Source organism: Solanum lycopersicum, chromosome 5 (assembly GCF_036512215.1).
Source record: "Solanum lycopersicum chromosome 5, SLM_r2.1".
Classification (NCBI taxonomy): domain Eukaryota; kingdom Viridiplantae; phylum Streptophyta; class Magnoliopsida; order Solanales; family Solanaceae; genus Solanum; species Solanum lycopersicum.
This window is the reverse complement of record NC_090804.1, coordinates 17,455,039-17,470,845: the sequence shown is the minus strand read 5'-3', so window position 1 is coordinate 17,470,845 and position 15,807 is coordinate 17,455,039.

Below are 15,807 nucleotides of genomic sequence, written 5' to 3'. Positions count from 1 at the left end.
GAAGAGGGTACTAGTTCTTTATGGTTACCTTATTCAGTTGTCTGTAGTCTATGCACATTCGAAAACTGCCATCCTTCTTCTTCACAAACAAAACTGGAGCACCCCAAGGAGATGCACTTGGTCTAATAAAGCCTTTGTTCAATACCTCTTGAAGTTGTGCCTTTAACTCTCTTAACTCCGCAGGAGCCATTCTATAAGGGGGTATAGAAATGGGGCGAGTACCGGGTTCAAGATCAATACAGAAGTCAATATCCCTATCCGGTGGCATACCAGGAAGATCTGCAGGGAACACATCTAGAAACTCACGAACTACTGAAACTGACTCAATCGAAGGTACTTGGGTAGTGTCATCCTTGACATGTGCCAAGAAAGCTAAACACCCTTTACTAATCATTTTCTTAGCACGAAGAAAGGAGACGATGCGGACCGGATTGGAAGTGTAGTCACCCTCCCACAGTAACGGGTCTATCCCAGCCTTGGCTAACGTCACCGTTTTAGCATAACAATCCAAGATTGCAAATTGCGGAGAAAGCCAAGTCATACCTAGAATCACATCAAAATCATCCATTTCTAAGATAACCAAATCTACATAAGTGATGCTCCCCACAAAGTTTACCAAACAAGACCTATATACCTTTTCAACTACCACAGACTCACCCACCGGAGTAAAAACACGAATAGGCATATCAAGAAATTCACAATGTAAATTTAGACCATTAGCAAATGAGGAAGATACATAAGAAAACGTGGATCCAGGATCAAACAATACAGAAGCCATGCAATCACAAACCAGAAGATTACCTGTGATGACAGCATCAGATGCCTCCGCTTCAGACCGCTCAGGGAAAGCGTAACACTGGGCCCTATCGTTCGTCTGTCCGTTGCCCCTACCATGTTGTGATGTAGTGGCCCCAGTTTGCCCATTACCTCTTCCCTTTTGGTGACCACCATTACCTCGACCACCACGTCCTCCAGAATAACGGCCTCTACCATGACCACCTCTACCTCTAGCTATTAGGGGTCTATAACTTGGTCTGGGACAATTTCTCCTAATATGTCCAATCTCCCCACATCCATAACATTCTCTGGAGTCAACCATAGGCCCCTCGGAGAAGTGTTGACCGGTCTGAGGTGGTCCCCCAACTACAGTCTGCAGTGAAGACTGAATTGGTCGGACTGAGTAACTTCCGGAACCCTGTCCTCTCGTGTAAGAACCATTAAACTCACCTCCCTTTCGAAGCCTTTTTGATGTCGATGTTGTGGTGAAGTCGTCTGGCTTCACTCCTTCCACTTCTATCACAAAGTCTACCACTTCTTGGAAGGATTTGGCCGTTGCCGCTACCTGTAAGGCCGAAATCCGCAATTCTGACCTCAACCCCTTCACAAACCGGCGAATCTGCTCTTGAGGACTGAAACAGAGTTGAGTGGCATATCTGGACAGTTCACGGAACTTAGCCTCATAAGCATTAACCGACATCCTACCTTGCTCTAGGCTCAAGAACTCATCCCTTTTCCTATCCCTCAAAGTCCGGGGAATATACTTCTCCATAAACAAGCTAGAGAATGAGGCCCAAGTCATAGGTGGTGCCTCTGTCGGTTGACACTCAACATGGGATCGCCACTACATTTTGGCATTCCCTTGAAACTGATAAGTCACAAACTCCACACCAAACCGTTCTACTATACCCATCTTGTGTAGTAGCTCGTGACAGTCAACCAGAAAATCATAAGCATCCTCCGATTCAGCACCCTTGAAGACTGGAGGTTTCAATTACAAGAACTTACTGAAAAGTTCATGCTGATCCCTTGTCATTATAGGCCCAGTAGTCAGACGTGGAAACGTGCCTATTCTTAATAGAACATCCATGCGGGGAGCCATAGTAGCCGTATGTTGTACCTCCGGAGCCTGAGGTGCTGGTGCAGAAAACACTGGGGGTGTCTGGCCCTGATCAGATAACCCGCTAAGATAAGCCAGAACCTGATTGATCATTTCTGGGGTAGGTTGGGGTGGCATTTCCTCATTTTGCACTTGTTCAGTTTCCCCATCCTCCCCTTCTCTTATTACTTCCTCAGTCGGTGGAGGAGTCACTGCCCTAGTATCAGATGGGCTAGGTGTTCGTCCTCTTCCCCTAGAGGACGTCCTCCCATGACCTCTTCCACGGCCCCTCGCCGCTGTTCTTCCTCGAGCCACAGCCCCAGTGGCAGTGGCTGGCTCAGTTGTTTCTTGTCTGGCCGGTGTTTGTGTTGACGTAGTCGTTGCTCTAGTTCTGACAATCTTCGAAAGAGAGTGAAGATGGTAAGATACCAATTCGTATCGCCTAGATACCAATTGGACTCAAGTAGTAGCACGAAAGAAAGAATAAAAGAGTGAAATTTTCCTAAAGTCTTATAGCCTCTCAAGGAAAAGTAAAGGCGTCCCCCTACCGTTCCTTAAGACTCTACTAGACCTGTTCTTGTGTGATGAGACCAACGAACCTAATGCTCTGATACCAAGTTTGTCACGACCCAAATCCGGGCTGCGACTGGCACCCACACTTACCCTCCTATGTGAGCGAACCAACCAATCTAAACCTTAACATTTCAATATAATATAAACAGAAAGTAATGCGGAAGACATAAACTCATTAATAAAAACCAATTCAATAACTATCGATATTCAACATCTATTATTCCCAAAACCTGGAAGTCATCATCACAAGAACATCTACTTTAAACTACTAATTCTAAGAGTTCCTGAGAAGCTAAAAATACATAAGAAGCTAGTCCATGCCGGAAGTTCAAGGCATCAAGACATGAAGGAGAAGATCCAGTCCAAGCTAGAAGCGTTAGCTCACCCTGAAGATTCGGTGTGACGAAGAATGGCTTGAGTTACTATTGAGTCGCAGATGACGGCACGTTTGCTGCACTCCACAAATAACAAGAAGAAAAACATAATAGTAGGGGTCAGTACATAACACGGGTACTGAGTAGATATCATCGGCCAACTCAAAATAGAAAGCAGTATATACCAAGTAATATCATAAACTCAACTTTGATACTCAACATGTAACAACAACAAGTACTATATCATTAACAATTACCATCAAGTTCACACATGAGGACTCAAGCCTCAATACCATACTCATTTGGGAATTATGTTCTTTAGATTGAGTATATTAACATCTTTCAAGATTCATTATCTTTATTTTTCTTGTGTCGGCACGTGACACTCCGCTCCCTCATATTCATTAATCCTCTTGTGTCGATACGTGACACTCCGATCCCCTAAATCTACGTGTCGGTTCGTGACACCCGATCCCCTAAATCTACGGGTCGGTTTGTGACACCCGATCCCCTAAATCTACGTGTCGGTTCGTGACACCCGATCCCCTAAATCTACGTGTCGGTTCGTGACACCCGATCCCCTAAATCTATGTGTCGGTTCGTGACACCCGATCCCCTAAATCTACGTGTCGGTTCGTGACACCCGATCCCCTAAATCTACGTGTCGATTCGTGACACCCGATCCCCTAAATCTACGTGTCGGTTCGTGACACCCGATCCCCTAAATCTACGTGTCGGTTCGTGACACCCGATCCCCTAAATCTACGTGTCGGTTCGTGATACCCGATCCCCTAATCTCTTTCCATCAATTCATCAAGCCTTCTTTCTCACCAAGGCATCATCAATCTCATTACTTTAGTTCATCAAGCCTTCTTTCTCACCAAGGCATCATCGATCTCATTACTTTAGTTCATCAAGCCTTCTTTCTATATTAAGGCATCATCATTAACAAGAGATTAGGTTTTTATCAAGATTTAGGATTCAATAGCTTCATCATGCTTAATATAATCACAATTATATAATCACGTTCATGCATGCATACAATTAAGTACATAGAAGGTTTTACAATACTACCAATACATATCATTGTCTATTAAGAGGTTACTATGAAAGCATGAAACCATAACCTACCTCCACCGAAGAATTGGAATCAACAAGCAATTTCCCAAGCTTTGATATTCCTTCTGCCTCTTGATCGATCAATTTCTCTCTCTCCTTGTTCTCTCTATTTTCTTTATTCAAACCCTCTTTCTTTTACCCTAGTTAACATATAATGAAGTGTAAAAGATGGCAATAATACCCCACTAATTAACTTAGGGTTACCTCTTTTAACCCCCAAGAATTTGAGTTATTAATATAAACCCACAAAATCTATAATTAAGGAAGGAGTAGTCCAAAAACGTCCCTTAAAACTTAACCAGAAATCCGATTCTGCCTGGGATTTGCGCAACCTGTGACAGTCCGTCCTGCCATTCCGTCACGAAGTTCAGAGAGTCGATTTTCAGTACCCAATTTCAGATTTTCTAAGTGTTTTGAAACGAGACCCTGCGACAGTCCGTCGTGCCCATGACGGTCCGTCATGGGGTCCGTCGCTTCTGCCAGTTTTTCAAGAAATAAAGTCTGCTGCTCAAAACGACTAAACAGGTCGTTACACTAATACTTTGATTCCTTAGTTCAATAGTTTAATCTATTGACAGATGGTTGTTTCCGGTGAACACTCTTCGTCGGTTGAGATGAAGTGTTATGTAGCAACCACACTAAATCCTAATAGATTTCTAAGATAGGTTGGAGGATGAATGCACTTTGTGAGTTGAGATATGGTGTTCACTAGTTATCCTTAACCTATAGTATATAATTTTGAGAATCCGTGGAGAGTTCTTATTTGCAATGAGAGGATATGAAGAATTGCTGGTTACACTTCGTGTGTTGAGATTTTGTATTCCAATGTACCTTTTTAGATGATTACTCCTCGTTAGTAGAGAATGAGTTACTTAGTAGCAATCTCCTTATCCCGTAACTTTGAGCCCGCATAGTTGTTAGTTATTGGAAAATCCATGTAAAACCTTAGAGAATGACTTACTCTAGGAAAGTGAGGATGCCTCATCCAATAGGGGTTACTATCAGGATTCCATGTATAGATCTCATGGTCTATGTCCACATAAGTAATGAAAGTAGTAAGTATTCTAAAAGATTGTACTACATAGAGTAGGTAGTGGAAGGGGAAACTATCTATCCATTGTACTCGGTAGGCATTCCAAAAGGGGAGTCTTGGTGAGACTAATATTAATTGAAAGTATTAAGTCTTCTAAAAGAGTATACTACTTAGGGTAGATTTTGGAATGGGACACCATGTATTCATTCCACTATATAGGCATTCTGAAAGGGGAGCATTGGTGAACGATATTTGATGTATATGAGCTAAGTCTTCTAAAAGAGAGTGCTTATTAGAGTAGGAGGTGGAATGGAATGCCATATACTCATTTTACTAAGTAGTCATTCCGAAAGGGATGTTTAGGTGTGTTGTTTTAGTGTTCTTCTAATGTCTTTTCATGGAGTGTGGAATTATTCTCCCGAGGTGAGTAATCCTAGATGGGGTAGTCTTCAGGATAACGTAGGTGTGTATTGAAGAAGGTTTATAGAAATTTCGTTCATGTCTTACCTTGTTAAGTCTTAGAATAACCATAACTACGAAAACTCCTAATAAAATGAGTTTACTTCTTCTTGGGTTAACTTTGGGAGTTCAGTAGTTTGGGATAAAATGATTTCATTGTAACGAGTTTACTTCTTCTTAAATGAACTCACTTTAATTTTGGATACTCCACAGTAAAATGGTACTTTTTTAAAATATGATGGAAATCCTTTCCTAAGTATAAACTTATAATCCGTATATTAGTTTACTTATATATTCATGAATGCTTTACGTAATTGACATGAAAATATTTTTTTTTATTAAAAATTTCACTTTTTGCATGTTTTTGCATATGTCATACTTAGTACATTCTTTTTCCGAACCTCATACCTTTATATACTCTATAAGTATAGGTTTATAAGAAAGAAGTAGTGTAGAAGGCGAAGCATGGGAAATCTACTCTCTCAAGATTTGACATGTCAACAAATATTTGTGGACAGAGTCTATGTTTCTTAGATTTGTTATTAAGACTTATTTTGTATTTCTTTCAAATATTAAGGGTCGTGTCCCTAGGATATTATGTCGTGTCTTTAAGTTTGGCTTGTTAAAATGAGATTTTCGATGTATTTATGGAAGAATTCCTTTTAATATTAAATGTCGTGAATATGTTTAATTTTGCACTACTTTAAATGTATTATGCAATGAATGATAGTTAAAGGACTTCATAAAGACACTAAAGGGTCAAGTACACCTTGTAACAATCCAATGGTTATCCCTAACTTCTACAGGGTACTTGCGGGTACTGTCAAGAGGTGTAATTGAAGCAAACTTGGAATCTTGTTATCAGTCAAGCAAAGTTACAGTATGTCCTCACTTGACTAGAGGGCATAATAGTCTTTAGATTTAATTAATTCAAATATTGTAATAGACTAAGTACTTCTATATTTCGTATTATATGGGCCGTGTCCCAAAAATTCTTTGGTCTAACATTGGCATATGTTGAGATTTAGTATTTTCCTATGATTTTTATATGAAATATCTTTTCAGATCATTCATGTGAAAAGTTTAATTCCCCACTACTTTCCGTACATGAATGAATTGAATGATGTCAAGGGTATGTACAAGACTATCGAGAGGTCAACTACATATGAAATTAGTCTTAGTAATCAAGAAGTCTCATAAATACATGTCTAGTAAATTCCCGTTAATTGGTGTGAGTCGTGACACATCTATAGGTGAGAGACTTTACGATGATAGATATTTCCTTCTTTCTCTAGTCTTGTGTTGTGTCGTAGAGTAAAAGTTATGAGTGCATTTCTTATTTCTTTTCTTTGTGCTATTAGTAAGATGAATACTACAAGGATGGATGCTAGAATGTTGGAAGAGGGAAGGGTGAATAAGAAGATTCCTCCTCAAGTTGAACAAGTTGAGAAAGTTCTTAAAGGTGCTCAAGGTTCCAGGAACTCTCAAGTTCCTATTATGGCAGGAGGTAATGATATGACTAATTGGGAGATTAGAGAGGATTTACTTACTTTATAATGATCCATGACTACGAATGTGAAGAGGGGTGTTGAACCTACAAGAATAAAATGGAAAGCATGATGACCTCTAGATTGAGAGATTTTATGAGGATGAATTCTCCTATCTGTCTTGCCTCTAAGGGGGGAGAAGATTCCCAAGAGTTCCTATATGGTTTTTATAAGGTGTTGAGTGTGATAAGGGTGACTCTAGGTAGAAGGGGAGTTAGCTTCGTACCAATTGAGAGAGGTTGATCAAGTGTGGTACAGTCTATAAAAATTTAATAGGCCGGTTGTGTCGATTCCTATAGAGTGGGAGGAGTTTATGGAGACATTCTTTGGAAAGTGCATTCCCCGTGAGAGAATGGAGGTGAAGGTTTAAGAGTTCATTAATCTCAAGCAAGGATATATCAGTCTTGAGGAGTATTTCTCGAAGTTCACTATGTTCTCTAGGTATGCTCCATCCTTGGTGTCTAACCCTAGAGATGATATCAGTAGGTTTGTGACCGATGTTGTCGACCTTGTTAAATAAGAGTGTCGTACGACCATGCTCCATACTTACATGAATTTATCTAGACTCATGGTGTATGCCCAATCCATTGAGTAGTCTATGCTTTGTAAAATTTCTAGAAACTTGAAGAGGAGTGGGTGAAGTGAGTAAAAACCAACCTAGGTTCAAGAAGAAGGCTCCAATTAAAAATAAACCTAGTACTCATAAGGTCAAAATTGAGAAGGGTAGTGGTTCCCAAGGCGGTACACTTACTTGTGATACTTTTGGGAAGAAGCACTATGGGAAGTGGATAATGGGTACCGCAAATCGCTTTGGTTGTGGTAAGGATGGAAACTAGGTGAGGGATTGTCTCGGTACTGCGGCTAGAAGAAGGGAAGGTAAGAAAGTTCCTCCAAGTGTTCTGGGTGATGATGCTCCAAGCAAGAATCATTTCTATGCACACCGGGCTAGGGGATCAAAGCCGAATCATGATGCTAAGTTCTTTTTTTTCTCTCATTTTGTTGTTATGAGTTCCTTCTAAGTGGGGGAGTATGGTAAGTCGTAAAGTTATTATTTTATTTCTCATATTTTCAATTCAATTAAAATTGTAATTAAATTGTTCTTTTGATTGAAAATGGTTGTAGTTTGTTTAGAATTGATTTGTTTGATCATGAGAATGAATATAAAATTATTTCTTGCTATTTTTAATGAATAATGTGAGTAACATTACATAATGAGTCGTAGATTAGTTTCTAGCTTTTTGTTATGTTGTGAGTCTCTTACATGAAATTGGTGTTCCTCCTATTTTATGTAATATGTATGGTGTGATATCGTTATGTACTGCTAATCTAGAGTTAATAATCTTTTAAAAGTTCCTAAAAATGTAGCAAGTTTCATTCAAGGATTCATGTTCTACAAGTGAGGGAGGTTGTGAAACCTCCAAAATGACTAATATAAAACTAGAGCCTAAAGCTTGGGTCTTGATTTTTTGAAGTACTAAAATGGGTCATAATGAGGTTAAATGAAATTTGTGAAAATTTCATGTTGTTTGTAGGTCAAACGTCCAAGAACGTCCATGATGTTCGAAAGGTTTACCTTGAAATAACCTTGTGTGTCTTAATGTATTTCATCGAGTTCAACATGTTCATGTTGGAAAATTGACGTGATAGTTCCCAATGTCGTATAAAAACATATTTCAGTTGAAAACATCTGGGCAAAAGTCCCCAAGGATCAACAAAGGGTCTTTAAGGAAGGGCCAATTATGTGAGCCAAAACAGCCTAAGGCAGTCCCACCTACTGAAAGAAAGTGGCACCCACTAGGGTGTTCGACGCCCCATAGGTGGTTGGAATCAATGGAGACATAGCCTCGGGAGCTAAGCTCCCATTTTCCAGGATCTTTTCCAGTCAATGGTGGACAGGACGGCCCGTGAAGGGACTTACGCCCCATCGATGGGCAACCATCGATGGCGGCCTACAACTATTCACTAATAAATATTAGGTCCAAAATAAAATTAAGGCGGTTATATAAGGGTCTCTAGTGTATTTTATGTGGGTTTATAAGCCCTAACAATCTAGATGAGTTCATTGTTTGAAATCGAAAACAAAAATCTCTAAGAAACTCTCCAGAATTCCATTAAATTCAAAACATAAGATATAGCTTGGATTGAAGATTGGATGGTGATTCTTCATCAAATTATTGCTTAGAATCAATTTAGTTATTGTCTTTATATTTGAATATCATTTCTTCAAGGATCCAAACTTCAAAGTAAAGTTCCAAAGTCTTTCAAAGATGAATTTTTCCAAATTTGATATCTATCCACGGGTTCATGCATAAAACGTTTTGAATCATTATATTGATTGAATTGATGTTAATCTGATCATTTTAACCTGATTAATCTAAGAACCCATTTAATTCATGAACCCTAGTTTTTAACTATTTTGTGGGTCACTTGATTATGTTTTAATGTTATTGAATTCTTATGTAGTTTTATTAAGGCTATTGAATATGATAGAATCATGTTAGGATTTTTGTTAATCTGACCTAAATTCATAAATTCATGTTGTATGATACTTGATTCATTTTCTATTGTAAGTATTGAATTAAATTGATGATCATGGTCGTGGTTAAAGAACTTTAGATATTGTGTTATATGATTTATCTATCGATTGAAGTGGGATTGGTGCTACACTAACCTAATTTTCTTTATATTATGTACTTTAGGTCTTGAATTATGTTGTGATAGGTATTGTCCACTTATGGTAGCGGTACTATCTGCTTTACTAGTGAATTTTGAGGCCTCCTCTGCGTTACTTTACAAATTATGATGATCATGGCCTTGTCGGTATTAGTTGATGTATTATGATGGCTTGTGTAGTTGAATTATGTTAATTATGATCATATCCATCTAATTGTGAGTAAGGTGAAAGTATGTGTTATTCTGTTATTAGGTGATCATGTTAGACTATAATTATGTCCTTATGTGTATAGCCTTAGGGTTTATGTATGATTCATCCTACTTTGTTATATGTGTCTTATATTGGTCATATTGATAGTTATATAGTAGGGCATAAGGTAACCTATAGTTGACTTGTTTGTCCCTACGTGCTCTAAATAGTATGACATGAGTATGGTATGTTTAAGTGTGTGTGCCTTTATTTGGTAGACTTCGGTCCTTTACTTGATACATGTAAAGTGTGAATATGTCTTCTTGAATTGGTATTCAAAAGCTCCTTCCTCTTTTACATGTGATTGACATATGATTTTGAACAAAGCTAAGAAGGTTCTTTATGTGGAACCTTCATCCTAGATGTAAGGTTATCATATCCTTCAACTTGAAAGCCGTTGTCACATCCTTCCTGTGTGAAAGGTAGACTTATTATTGGTTGGATAGAACTACATGAAATAATCCTCAAGAAAGTCATTGGGCTATCCTCTTAGACATTGTAGGTAGCCTTAGTAGACTCTCTTTGGTAAGGTGTAACGTTATTGTGTTATGAACTAGATATGGAACCTCTTCATGTGATCCTTTATTGAAAGTAATCTATCAGAACAATGAATATAACCGAGTTAGTATGCTTGGAAATTTTCTCTATCTAAGATGACTTTATAGAACAAATAAACCCTCGATATTTCTTAACCATATGCCTACATTGGATGTGTCCTTGTTCTACCATTGGACCATTGAACAAACCTCCACCAGTGTAGGTTAATGACTCCGGATTCCATGCATAGATAGCATGGTCTATGTTAGTTTTTTGTTATTCTCATCATATGGGATACCTACTAGTGTTTGAGAAGTTCTATAAAGTTTAAGTGGTTGTAAGGGACGCTATCTAGACATTGCACGATTAGAATTTGAAGATGTCAGCAAGTGATTCCTTAGGTCTTCCCTTAGACCATTATCTGAATGTCTTTATATGTTGAATGTCTCATAAATTACATTATAAAGATAATTACTTAAGTTAGTAATTATGTAATTGAATAGGTACTTATCAAGAATAGTTTAAGGGTTGCCTCGATAAGGTGTGAAGAGAGCATAAAGGATGGTATCTTCATGTCTTACCTTGTAAAGCCTAAGAATGACTTTAGATAAGAAAGTTGATTGATAAAGTAGACATGATCTAAACTTAGGAAGTTTTAAGGATTATTTAGGTAAGCTTGGAGATGGTGTATAGGCATTGCCTTATTGAATTACTTAAATAAGTCATTTGATAAACTTGGGGTGGAGAATGTCATATTATGTATATTTTATTGTATAAAGTGAGAATGATCTTATTCTAGATAGTCTAGAGGATCTGTTAGGTGTGTGTGAGGGGATTGTATGGGCGGTCCCTTCATAAGTCTCTCAAGGGCGCCTTAGAATCATCTTGGGTTAGTGGATCGCATATTTATGTGTTTTGGACATACCTTGATTCTATAATGTAAAGTGTGAATTATTTGTGAAGTTATAGTGTAGTCACTGTAAGCTCACTTTGAGTTCACTATGACCTTACTATAAAGTGCATATAAATTTAGTATAATTTCTTATGTGTTCTAGTTGTGTTGTTTTGTGTTGAAATGTGATTCTTATGCTTATACTATGAAGTTTTAATCAAAAAAAGCATATTTCTTATAAATGTCTGTTTCTCATGATTTTATTCAGAAAGCCATTCTTAATACATGTGTTTTTACTAATTCCTTACTTTTAATGTATCTTTAAAGGTGTGGTTAGCAGATTAGAGGGGTCGTTGAAGTAAGCCTAGAATATAGTTATTGTTCAAGCAAAATTCAAGTATGTCCTAACTAGACTAGAAGGTATAATCGTCTTTGGATTTCTTTTATTCGATATTGTAATAGACTAAGTAATTCTATATTTCGTATTGTATAGGCTGTACCACATATATTCTTGAGACTAAGATTAACATATATTGAGATTTAGTATTTTCCTATGATTTCTATATGAGAGATCTTTTAAGATAATTCATGTGAAAAGTTTTAATTCCACACTACTTTTTATACATGAATGCAATGAATGATTTCAAGGGCTTGTACAAAACCTCTGAGAGGTCAGGTACGCCATGTTAAACTACGAGACTGCCATATTTTTTAGGGTGAACTCTCATGAAATGAAAAAGTGGGTATCAGAGCATAGGTTATGAAAGTAGTCTTAGGAATCAAAAATTCTCATTAAGCCACGTCTAGAAGAGACCCATTCATCGGTGAGAGTCACGTCACATCTATGGGAGAGAGACAATAGGAAAGATAGATTTTACCTCTTTCTTTACTCTTGTGTCGTTCCGCATATTAAAATTTATGAGTATATTTCTTAATTCTATTCTTTCTGTTTTTATAAAGATGAAAACTAAAAGAATGAGTGCTAGAAGGTTGGTAGAGGCATGGGTGTATGAGGAGATTACACTTACAGTTGAACAGGTTGAGAATGTTTTTCAAGGTGATCAAGGTTCTCAAGGGGCTTAAAGTTCTAGGAATGCTGAAGTTCCTATAGTGGAAGGAGGTGATGACTTTCTGGTGGTTCCCCCGAAAATGACTAATAAGGAGATTAGAGATTCTCTAATTACTTTAGCTCGACCCATGACTACTCATGTGAATAGTGTTGTTACACCAAGAGTAAATTCAATGGAAAGCACTATGACCTCTAGTGTTAGAGATTTTGTTTGGATGAATCCTCCTATCATTCTTGTATCTATGATGGGAGAAGATCCCAAGAGTTCCTAGATGGTGTTTATAAGGAATTGAGTGCCACGGGGAGACTTCTTGGGAGAAGGCGGAGTTAGATTCATACAAATTGAGGGAGGTTGCTCAAGTGTAGTACACTCAATTGAATGATAATAGGTCTGTTTAGTCGGATACTATAGTGTGGGAGGAGTTTAAGGAGGCTTTCTTAGGAAAGTACTTTCTCTATGAAAGGAGGGAGGTTTCATAACCCGCAAGCACCCCCAGAAGTTAGGGAGAACCCTTGGGTCATGACAGGGTGTACATGACTCTTTGGGGTCTCATACAAGCCTCTTAACCATCTCATTACATAATACATGAAAAGTAGTGTGTAATTCAAACATTTCACGATATTTAAATATAAAAAGGATTCTTTTATAAATAATATGAATGTCTCAACATCACAAACCATCTTAAAAACACCATATAAAAATCATTGGGACATGGCACTTTACTTTTGAATGAAATACATAGTAAGAACTTATATAACACTAAAAGTATTAGAATTCTGCCCTCGATTATATGAGGACATAATTTGTATTGGTAGAAGCTTTCCCATGCTTTTCCTTATAACATCAACCTTTCTTCCAAACCTATACTTATAAAGTATAGAGAAGTATGGGCTTAGTACAAATAATGTACTAAGTTGTCATATGCAAAAAAAGGGACATTTTAGTAAAAACACATTTTCATGCAAATTAAGTTAAACATTCATGAATATAGAAGTAAAACAACGTAAGATTAATCATTTAACACTTAGAGAAGAATTTCCACAATTTTTACCACAAAAGTCCAATATACAATATGTTTTTCAACATTACAACAAACTCTTTTAACATTTACAATGAAATATCCCTAAACTTCCATGTCCAATCAAAGAGGAAGTGAACTCATTTCCTTAGGAGTTTCCCTAACTAAGGTTATCCTAAGATTCACCAAGGTATGACATGAAGTAAATTCACATACACCTCCTTCAATACAAACTAAAGTGATACCCAAGACTACCCGTTTTTGGCTTACTCATCTCGGGAGAAAAAGCCCCCACTCAGTGGAAAGACATTAGGACAACACTCAATGAACATACCAAGAATTTCCTTTCTTATGCCTACATATTTCAATGAGAAGATGGTGTCCCATTCCACCACCTACCCTAAGTAGTACACACTTTTAGAAGGCTTACAACCAAGACTCCTCTTTAAGAAGGTCAACATAGTGTAATGGATAGATAGCGTCGCATCCCATCACCTACCCTAAGTAGTACGTTCTTTTAGGAGACTCATTTCTTTTAATTCATATAAGCCTCACCAAGACTCCCCTTTAGGAATGTGTACCTAGTGCGATGGATAATATCATCACATTCCACTACCTACCCTAAGTAGTACACTCTTTTAGAAGACTTAGCACTTTGATTACTTTTGTGGGGTTTACCTGAACCGACATAGACCATGACATCTAAACATGGAATCCCGTTACATCCCTTATTAGAGAAGGTTCCCCTTATATTCCTAGAGTGAGGTCTTACTATTAGTTTCTATATGGCTTTTCCAATAGTTAAACCTATGAGGTCGCATAGTTAAGGGATAAGGAGATGGCAACTAAGTAACTCACTTTATAGTCACGAGGAGTACTCATCTCAAGAGGTACATTGGAACACAAAAAACTTAACTCATGAAGTGTAACCACCTCTTCTTCGTATCCTCTCGGTGCTCGGTGTAACCCCCTATGGATTCTCAACATTAATTACTAAGGGTCAAGGATAATTTTGGACACCACATCTCCACTCACGAAGGGTATCCATACTCCATACTACATTAGAAAGATCTTGGATATAGTAAGGTAAGTACTAAACACTTTTTCTAAACTCACAAATAGCATTCATCCCAAAATTCCTCTTTTGACTTAACTTAGCTTGATTCATTAATTCAAGTGTGAGTGTGTGTGTACATGTGAATATACCTTGCACATAAGTATCATTTAATTTACATTTTATTCTATACATGCTTATACCTTATTTCATCACATCACACTCATTAACATGCTTCACATAATCATATAAGTCATTTAGACATAATCTTTAGCATACTCTTCAACCAAGCTTCATAAAAAAAATTAACAAGAATAATTTCTTTAAATTTTACTTTACATAATATGCCTTCATGGCCTCATTCTCAATACACAAGTAACTACATATTCATATAATTCAAGGAAACACAACCACCAAGAAGGTGGACCATACCACTAAAGAGCATTTCATAATTAAAACTAAACATCTTAACAAACTTACCATTCAATTCAAGATTCCATCACATATAAAACATGACTCAACAATTCAGAATAAATTAGCCCTTACGGAAGTATCTAAACAATAACATGAACCAAAAGAAGACAAAGCCTAAACGCTACAAAATCATGCTCATTTAACCCTTTATTTAAGCCAAATTTTGAGAAAAGGATTTGACATGATTTCACTGAAGTTTTAGCATTAAATGACCAACTAACATTAAAAAATCATATTTTAATCATTACAAACGTTTTCATTCATGAACCATATTTAGAGTTGAAGATAGAAGAAACTAGGGTGAATAACTCTTTTTGAAATCTATTAGAAAGGGCTTTTTGAAAGGAAGATACTTCAAAGATTACAAACATACCTCAAGTAGAATAAAACCCACTAATCTTGATGAAGAAACACGTCCAAACCATCCCTCCTAGTCATCCTTTAGTTTTAGCTCCAATGGTGACTTTGAGAGAGTCTTTTGAGAGAGAGGGGTTTTGGGTTTTAGGAAATGGAGCATAAAATTATGTCTAAGGGTTTGAAGTACTTTAGTATATCTAAATGACCCTAAAAATATCACTCAAGGTTCATAAACGACTTCGCATGAATTTACCAAACACCCCAAGTCATTACAAGAAAATGACAGCTTTTGGGGTAGTGTCACAGACATATCCACCCAACGGATCGTTTGTCCATCAATGGCCTATTGCTATAGGTTTTGATGGTTGGGAAACTAGACTAATTTGAGGCTTGTCTATCCTACCTTGTAGCTCCAAATAACGAGGCAAGTGAAAGGGCCGTTGGTTGCACAATTGGTCAACGTTTGCCATTGTTGGTGCACACTGCCAAGGCAGTCTTGGG